This window comes from Adiantum capillus-veneris, chromosome 15, assembly GCF_014529385.1.
Source record: "Adiantum capillus-veneris isolate H3 chromosome 15, ASM1452938v2, whole genome shotgun sequence".
In the NCBI taxonomy this organism is placed as follows: Eukaryota; Viridiplantae; Streptophyta; class Polypodiopsida; order Polypodiales; family Pteridaceae; genus Adiantum; species Adiantum capillus-veneris.
The window spans coordinates 133,273,175-133,282,569 of record NC_140945.1 but is presented as its reverse complement, the minus strand read 5'-3'; the positions used below and the strand labels follow the sequence as shown (position 1 = coordinate 133,282,569).

At 44.6% G+C, this 9,395-nt stretch overlaps 1 pseudogene; it reads left to right on the top strand.

Annotated features, from left to right (window-relative positions):
• The first annotated feature begins 6,977 nt into the window (after positions 1-6,977).
• LOC147441513 (uncharacterized) lies at positions 6,978-9,117 on the top strand (annotated as a pseudogene).
• The last annotated feature ends 278 nt before the right edge of the window (positions 9,118-9,395 follow it).

Here is a 9,395-nt window from a genome sequence, read left to right as displayed (position 1 = left end):
AAGCGCACAACAATGCGGTGACGAAGTGACTGAGGAAGAGTGGGAGTACTCTCGGGGTTGCGCAACCAAGGTAAGTTTGCAATGTACGACTAGCAAGTGACTTTATTTATAAACGTTTGAACGGCCACTCATAATCTTTGTTCGTTGTAGTATAAGTCATACACAGCAGCATAGTGTAAAGGTCGACATTTTAGGGTGGAACGAATAAACAAAAAGCGTTTTACTCAAGATTGTGGAATCATGGCAAAATTTGAACAGTCTAGTCGACGACGTTCCTCTGATGCAGATCCTGTGGTGGCGGAACTCACTTACTTCGGCACGCTGCAAGAGATTTTGAGGATCGATTATAGAGGATTTTTTGTCGACTTGTTCGACATGCAATGGTTCAAGATAATCATGGAGGGTCGCAACGCTACTGTGCGTAGAGGAGAGTCTGGTTTTCTTGAGGTAGATTCTACTAAGAAATGGACTGACCTAAGAGACACTTTCGTACTATCCGAGCATTGTGAACAAGTAAGTATGTAAATAGTTAACATCCCCCTTTTACAAGTTATGTGCTTGAAAGCTCTCATGTAAGTTATGTGGCTCTGGCAGGTAATATTTCATCCTACAAAGTCTACATCAAACTGGTGGTACGTCATAGAGGTAGCCCCTCGTAGTGCAAGGACGTATGAAGGCTACCATGTGCCAATCACAACGGCATCAATGGAGGAGATCAGAGAAGATGCTCAATCAGAAGCCACTGCGGTGGTGCCAGACGAGCATCAAGATGCTACTACTCTATATGGGGTGCATGCAGAGGAGCTACAAAATGAAACAGAGGATATGTGTTTAAACGGATCGCTCTATATAGATATAGGAAGTTATGCTGAGTTATGCGACGATGAGAGAGAGATCTCTTAAAGCCACAAATATTGTATTTGAACAATTTTGCTCCGTGTTGTAAAAGCTCTGGCTCTCTAAGTACCTTCCATGGTGTATAACGCTCTTTTCTACTCGCGCTCACATCTTTTGATTGAAAATTCTGAGTTTTCGACTTGCCTCTTTTATCACTCAATTCATTGCGTCATTGTATTTATATGCGTCATTACGTCATTGTATTTAATGGTCTTTGCGTCATTGTCTAATCTATTCATTCAATATTGAGTTTAAATATTCGTGTGTTTAATGCAGGTATGGATGATGAGGAGTTTATTTCTTCTTTGTCACCGCAGCAGAGACAGTGGTACGTGGAGCATCATCGCTCTGGCGCATCATCGCGTGTTCCTACTCCATTCGCATCTCCCTCTCTTTTGGAGCATTCGGCGCGCTCCGAAGCTTCGGTGTCCACGAGACGATCTTCACACTCGTCTAGACACCGGGGCTCTAGTGGTGGTGGTGGCGGTTGTTGTGGGGATTCCGCCGTCGATGCCTCCACACCGCCTCGTGTTCGAAGAGGCTCTTTCCCCTCCCCTTCTTTGCCCGCCCCCACACCAGCCACAACATCGCCATCTACGCCAGGTTTTGCGCGGCTGACTGTTCCTAGCAGCTACACACCTCTACCTACTCCGCCAGGAGCCACCCCACTCGACACTCCTCGCTTCGGGGCCCAGACGCCGGTGGAGACACCTGACGTCCGTACCCCCATCGACACGCCGCTAGAGACCCCTGCCGATACACCCAGGTTCACGCGTCACCGGCCAGAGGGCTTGCCTTACTCCGTCGACTTCAGCGGCGGCATCATCATGGATGATGATGGCAAGAAGGTGATCTCGCGCATGCGTGGTCTTTGCTCTCAGCTGTTTAGACACTACATACTAAACAAATGGAGTGAAGTACCAAGTAATTTAAAAGACAGAGTCATCAGCATACTTCATGATGAGTTTCCCGTTCCACCACGGGATCAGCGCTTCAATGAAGACCTGATGAAGATTCGAATGCGCGAATACTGCAAACACAAGCGTTGCGAAGTGCAAAAAGCAATCAAGAATGGGTGGAACAGGCCAGATTGGCTGGCCAAAAAAGATTGAAAGAATGCAAAGAAAGCAGCGCGCGAGAATCCCGACAAGTGGAAGCAACAAAAGGATGCAGCCAGAGCGCGAGTAGAGGCAGGGAGCTCGCACCACTTGGGGAGCGGTGGATGGGCATCATTTGAGGCCGATTTTGTAAGTGTTTTCGCATTGCTCTTTATGTTCGATAGTTTAGGGTTTATGAGTTTTTTAATTCTAACATAATTAAATCTTTGTATGTTTTGACAGTGGTCGATGACAGGACGTGATCCCACACCATACGAGCGCGAGTACGCAGGCAGGAAGGGCTTAAACGCCCTGATGGACATTCTCAGTTCTCGCGGCGGCATGGTTAGTATGAGGGTTTACTCTTTTCTATTTTTTGTATTGTTTTATAAATGTCGTTATATGTTTATACTTACTGAAAGTTGTCTTATTGTCTTTTTTTGCAGAATCCAACAGATAAGCCGCTTGGACGCGATGAGACGTCTGACTAGACGACGTCAGTTTAGCCGTAGCTAGATAGCATTAAATTAGGGTTTCTCATAGTTTATGTATCATGAGACGGATTTTATACGTCTTTTTGAACCATGTATATTATTACATTTGTCACCGCAGTTCATTTTGCCAATCAATTCTTTATGCCTATGATGTTGTACAATTGTCATTATTACATTTGCTAATCAATTCATTTTGCCTATGATGTGTACAATTGTCAATTTTACGCTTGTCAATTTTGCAAACAATGCGTCTTGTGGGTGACTATTTTGGGTCTATTATCTACCCTTGCACTTTTTTTAAAAAGTGAATCAAGTACAATATGGTTGATGGGTGGCAGGGCATTCAATGCCCTGTCACCAAAAAAAATTTCTCTCGGGCGTCGGTATAACCGTCGCTATAGAATTTTCTGTAAACGTCGCTATAACCGTCGCTATGATCGTCGTTATAACCGTCGCTATGACCGTCGCTATATAGCGACGCATATAGCGACGCTCTCGTAGCGACGGTTTTAGCGACGCCGGGGGTTATAAAAACCGAGTGTATTTCCGTCGCTAACAACGTCACAAGAGCACACAACCTCTTGTAGTGTACCTAGATCGCATAAATGATACGCATAACACTCTTAGGAAAATTTTGCCAGAGTTTCGTCAGTAAAACGGCCACATAACTAGTAACCAAACTGACTGCACGCTCAAAACCATGAGCAACCAAAGCGCATCAAACCGCACTCCAAATACATGCACCAATCTCCACACTTTGCATACATCATTGCAAACACCTGCAAATCTAGTACACAAATATCTGCTCTACCTGTGACTGCCAAAAAATATGCTCGAGACATACATTGCCGAGCTCAAAATGCAATCACATTAGTTTCTCTGAGCATCAAACCACATAAGGCATACATCGTATCCTCCCACCTATGAGGAAACTTGCAGCAAATATCAGTCTCACATCTGAGAGCAAACCATGTGTGGAATCCTCGACACACAATAAACAATTGCTCCTGCAGAAAATTCAGCGTTCAGCGTCTAGAGCGTGCCAAAACCCCAAGGTAGACTCTTAGATCACATGTATCCGAGTCCGGGTGTGAAAGCTATGCCAAAAACCTCCGTTTCGGCCCAAAAACGCAGCATAAACTGCCAAAAGAGGGCTGAAAAATGTAGCTCCTCAACCGTAGCTCGAATTCTGATGTCTGGAATGGCTTCGAAAGGGGGGTAAAATGTCAGGATGCCTGAGGGAAACGCTCTCGGAAAGCTGAATTTGTCGATGCCAAAGTCGAAACCCTGTTTGCACTCTTGAAAGTGCGCGCGCGGAAGCGATTTCGGGAATGAAACTGGCTCTCCGCTGTCGTTGTGACTGTGCACACACGCGCTCCCTCTGCACCTACGCTCTTATACCAATTGAAGGGGATCGGAGAGCACCACAGACGGAGAGTGAGAGAGAAAGAAGGAGACACACGACACACGATGTGGGTGGGGAGACTCAAAGAGTGAACAGCCCCCTATACACTTATGCTATGTATAAGGTATACAAGTAAGTGGGCGCCCAAACTCTAGGCGACCGGGCAAGGCACAGACGCCTATACCCCAACAAGTAGTGTTCGGAAAAAATGTGTCTCAGCTTAAGATCGTGCCGTTTTCAATTCCACCCCGAAATAGAGAAAAATAGTTTAAAACCCAAAAATTAAAGCAAATTTATAAAAATTTCCTCTTGGTAAATTCTAGAAAAGGAGTTTTGCATGTGTGAAAAAATGATTTTTCCCTTGAGAGCCTCAAATAGGGAATTGAGGGCGGGAAAAACCACCCCTGCAGCCTGCTTGCAAATTGTCCTCCCCATAGCTGGCTATTGTGGGCCACCCCACCAGTTAAGGCTCACTTTCGCCAAGAGCCAGTTGCAGTGCGCAACTACGTGCTAGCTGCCACAACTACATGTGCCGGTGCGCTGCGATGATTGGGCCCACTCGCCTGAGATAGTGCAGAGGACGTTGTCCCGCCCAAATGGTCATCACCTCTCTTCTCTCTCTCTCTCTCTCTCTCTCTCTCTCTCTCTGAGCTACCGCACAAACAACGCCCAGGTTGCCATCGTGTCTTCGCTCTCAGTACACCAGCTAGGAGCTAGGACGCCATCACTTGTTGCGCTCTCTCTCTCTCTCTCTCTCTCTCTCTCTCTCTCTCATCGGTCCCAGCTCATGTGTAGGAGCTGCCAACCCCTGGAGCTGCTCTCTGTAGTCTCTTAGAGCGTCCCATCTCATTTGAAGGAGCTGCCAACACCAGAATAGCAACCTGCAGGCCGCCATCAAGCCTGGTCCATCGCAAGTAAGTTGCCCAAAATATCAGCTGTGGAGGCTTCAATTCAACATCTTGAAGAAGACGTCGTGCAATATACTGCTGCAATACTCCAACTCCAACTGTAGGCATTAAGTCCCTGCGGAGTTCTCTTAAATTTACCAGGTGATTTCCATTTTTTCGCCTCCCGTTATTTCTATTGTTTGAATGAATTAGATTACTGCACTCTAGCCCTTCACTGGTTGGAGAATTGAAATCTTATTTACGTTTTATTTCCTGCCTGCTACATTGTCGTTGGAGTCACGGTGCGGCCTGTGGGTAGTACTATAACTCGCCTATCTTCTGAATAGCACTCGCTGATGCACCTTCCAGCACAGGGCTCGGCGGAGGCATATATGGTTCCTATAATCAACAGTCGGCTGTATAATATTTAGCGCTCTTGCAGATGTCCCTAGCAGCAACGTACCCTAGCCACACAAGTACTGCTAGATGCAGCAGCTCTAGTCTCTCTCTCTCTCTCTCTCTCTCTCTCTCTCTCTCTCTCTTCAAGGTCTAGATATCATCAGTTCCTTTGGGTAAAACAGAAGCCCTTATAATATGCGTTGGGTATGTTTAACTTACTATGTTATCCATACTCTTCGATTGAAGCCTTGAAGGTAGTATTGACAAGGCACATCTCATGAGATGAAGACCGCTAACTGCTACAGGCCGCGTAAAGGTACGAATTATTCTCAAGACACCTTATCTCTGCAGGATTCTCCCAGCTACAATAAATCATCTAGAATATTCCTCTGACCTCATCATGTGCATGCACCCGTTATGGGTCTGCTTTATGTATTGCAGGGTAAGAAAGAACTTTAAGTGGAGGTAGCCGTGCAGGGCAGCTGATGTCGGTGGGAATGGGAACAGAGATAAGAAGCGTATTTTTTCCAGCTTGGGCATGTGACCGGTGCTTTTGTGGGCTTAGCTACAAATCCTTTTCATGTTTTAGATTGACAATGGGTCCTTTCATTACCCTGCATGTTGCCTTGCAACTAGTATGATCAAAACATAAAACACTTGTTTATTAATGTAGCTTGGCAAAATAGGTACAACATCGAACAATTTGGTAGGAAGACAAGACACACTAAAATTAGTCTTTGATCAGGGCATTTGATTGTCCAATCCAAAAACAGCTAGGGTTGAGCATTCGATCCATGCAAGGACTTGAAGATAATTCTATTGAGAGAGAGAGAGAGAGAGAGAGAGAGAGAGAGAGAGAGAGAGAGCAAACAACAATTTTTATACAACAATAATAACCAGCTGGGGATTTTTTTATGAGATGGCGCTCTGTGGGTTTGGGTGATTATAATAGAAGGGATGGCGCTCTATGTGGTGAGATGCTCTTCAGTGTTGCTTTCTCTCGCAGTTTTTTGAAGATCGCGATTGAAATCCTCATACAAGACACCCTGTTGGTAAACGACAGCGAGAATGGGCAGGGTGATTAATGGAGTTGCCCTAAATTAATCACCTTCGTTAGCTGAGGATTAGCTGAGACATTGTCAGCTTGTAGGAGTGGGACGAGCTTGTAGGAGTGTGGGCATCCGCAGTAAGAAGATCAATGAAGATGCGTATGGAGTAGGGACCATGGTAGGTTGCTTTGAGTATGCGCTGCAGCACAAGATACCACTTATGGATGAAATGCTGGGAAGGCTCATGTAGTACAACATTTGCATGCCCGAAGCACACGTGAGTATGTGAGCAATCGTGATTGGCCAATGCATGCATAGTTGAACTATGTAGGTTTAGTTATTTGCGCGTGACCAGAAAATGCGTGTACAAACCATTTAGAGTTCCAAAACTAGAATACCTAATCTAATGAACTCATTTAGGACATAGGGTTCCAACGCTAGAATACCGCAACGTGGACAAACCATTTAGGTATCACCATAAAAGCTTTACAACTTAAATCATACGAAAAAGTCATGAGTCATCATTTTGTGTGTGTATGTGGGTGTGTGTGTGTGTGTGTGTGAGAGAGAGAGAGAGAGAGAGAGAGAGATGAATGATAGGCTTAACATGATAAACTTATGTTAAGTGCTAACAAGATAGCAATCTCATGGATTGGAATTAGCAATCTATTTCTCTAATGATTCATGTAGGCAAGTTCTCATGTGTTGGTAGTGACGTGTGAATAACGTATTTTTCAGAATGAACACAAAGCACAATCACGAGTATGCTCTCAACGAAGCTATTTGGAATACCATTATTAGGATCCAATCTGTGATGGATTTCCATCGAGCTTCCATAAAGCTTCAGGACGATGTGATGCGTATCTTATTTCAGGGCTTAGGCTCTATTTGTGAAGGTAAGGAGAAATGTCTTTCTAAGCTATTGATAGAGAAGAGCAGTGATTGGAATGGAAGTCTTAATGATTTCAATACACCTAGTAACTTCTCTGAAATACTAAAGCTCTATAAAGACAAAGGTATGGTCATTCCTCAGGAATGGAAACTATGTCTTGGCAGTGAAAGTCATCCCCATGAACCACAAGTCTTTCCACCTAGCCAAGAAGATGCTGATTGAGACACCTCTATGTGTGTTTGCATCGATGGAATCCGATCAAGACGTTGTCAACGGGATTTCCTTATATGTTGTGAAAGATGTTCAAAGTGCAGTAGAAGCAGAAAGGAGATGATGCCATTCTTATTCACATCGTTGATAGATCAATTGAGGTGTCTCTATCAAATTGAAGAATATTGTCATGATTTCTTAAGCATGCGGAGAGCTCGAGAACGGTGGTTGGGTAAGGATCCTTCTCAGTCTCCTGACTTCATTCAAGAAGTTTGGGATGGAGAGAAGATGCGGATTTACCAAGACTTTTGGAATCTTGATGCTCTTTGGGAGGCTCCATTTGTGTGTCAAAATGACAAGTGCAAGATGACGTATCGTGCATTTCCTAAGTGTTTGTCAAGTAAAGAGCTTCTCAGAAGCTGGAATGAGGACACACAAGCCTACGAGTTTGCATGTACCAAGTGTAAAAAGAATATTCGGGAGAGAGAAAGCTTATCAAAGGAGACCCAAAAAAAAAAATCTCTTCTTTTGCATTGGGATGGATTTCAAGCAGCATCGACAACTATGAAGGATAGTGCAGTAGTTGAGGTTACTGTCTTGAATGGAGAAAAACGATCTACTCTTGGTTCTATTCCAGTATTGTTTCTTCCCCTATCAAACAAAGAGTTGGAGAAGAATCATGGAGACATTCTGTCTTCTTACCTACAACCATTGCTTCTGGATCTAGAAAGCTTATTTTTAGATGGTTTCGAAGCTAACTATGCCTACAACGAAAGCCGTATTCATCAAGGGCTTCCAGATGAAACAACAAAGCTGCGAGGAATCCTAATGATGTGCACTGGGGACCATCCAGCTCAATGTAAGCTGGGACAATTCAAAGATGGCAGAAAGAGCTTTTGTCGACGTTGTAAAGCACATGCATCACTTCAACAAGATGCAAATGGGTCAAGATATGTGTATGATAATAACATATTTCAAGCTAGAAATCCTCCTCAAGGTCGACATGTAGAAGACATGTGGACCGTTGTCATGCAGCTCCGCTGCCATGTAGAGAAAAAGAGTAGAGAAATGCAAGCTAAGATTCTTTTAAGCCTACACATTTAATGGTCAGTGATCAGGGCTTGTTAACAGGCCAAGTTTAATGATTAATGTATGCCAGATGCCGCTTAAAAGGGCCAACAGCTACCTTAATGATGCCAAAAATGATTATTCTTGAAGTGAGCACAGATGGGAGTTTATGATCTAGAACTGTAGTGCTTGAAGTGCTCTACCAGCTTGTCTTTACGGCTCGTCGATTGGAGCCACAGTGAAGAAGTTATGGCACTTTGAAGTTTAAGTCGATTGCATATCCATATCGGATTGGGAAACTGCAGCTGATGTGACATAATTGAAATGAATGCACGGGCCTGAAGTGCTCAATTTCTGGAGCCCATCGCTCCTTTCAAATCAGTGATCGGAGTTCTGGTTGCCAAGATATCGCCACTTTAGGTTTCCCCGGGGGCCGGTTTCGTGCTAGGTCGGTCGCCTCGATCGGTGTACCATCTGGGAATTTTATAGCCTCGACAGGGTTTGTATGCATTTTATGCAGTTTGAGTGGTCTACAGGGATTTACGGCTCGTCAGAGAGAGTCTGGGTTGATCAGATAATACGGCTTGAGGCCGATGACAGTTACCGGCACAGCTAAGGTGGGTAATTTTGGCATTATTCGAGATGCTGATATGGGCAGTAAAATTCACGATGAAATTGTCAGTTTAGGGCTCTCATCCTCGTCCGCCGTGTATGCCTAATGTGGTGCCGTTACGAAAGCACAAAAAGTTCTTGATGAACTCTTCTTCCGAAATGTCGGCCCATGGGACATATTGATTGTGGGATATGCTTAGCGGCCACTGGGAGTGCTTGGTATTGTTTAGTCGATATGTATGCCAAATCTAATGCTTGGCAAAGCCTTGATCGGCATGTATGCAAAATGTGGTGCCCTTCATACCCTAAGGGCTACCCACTAACAAAGCTCGCCCGCCCATAAGCCTAACAAAATGGCCGCCCAACTTTAATAAGGGCTTAAGTG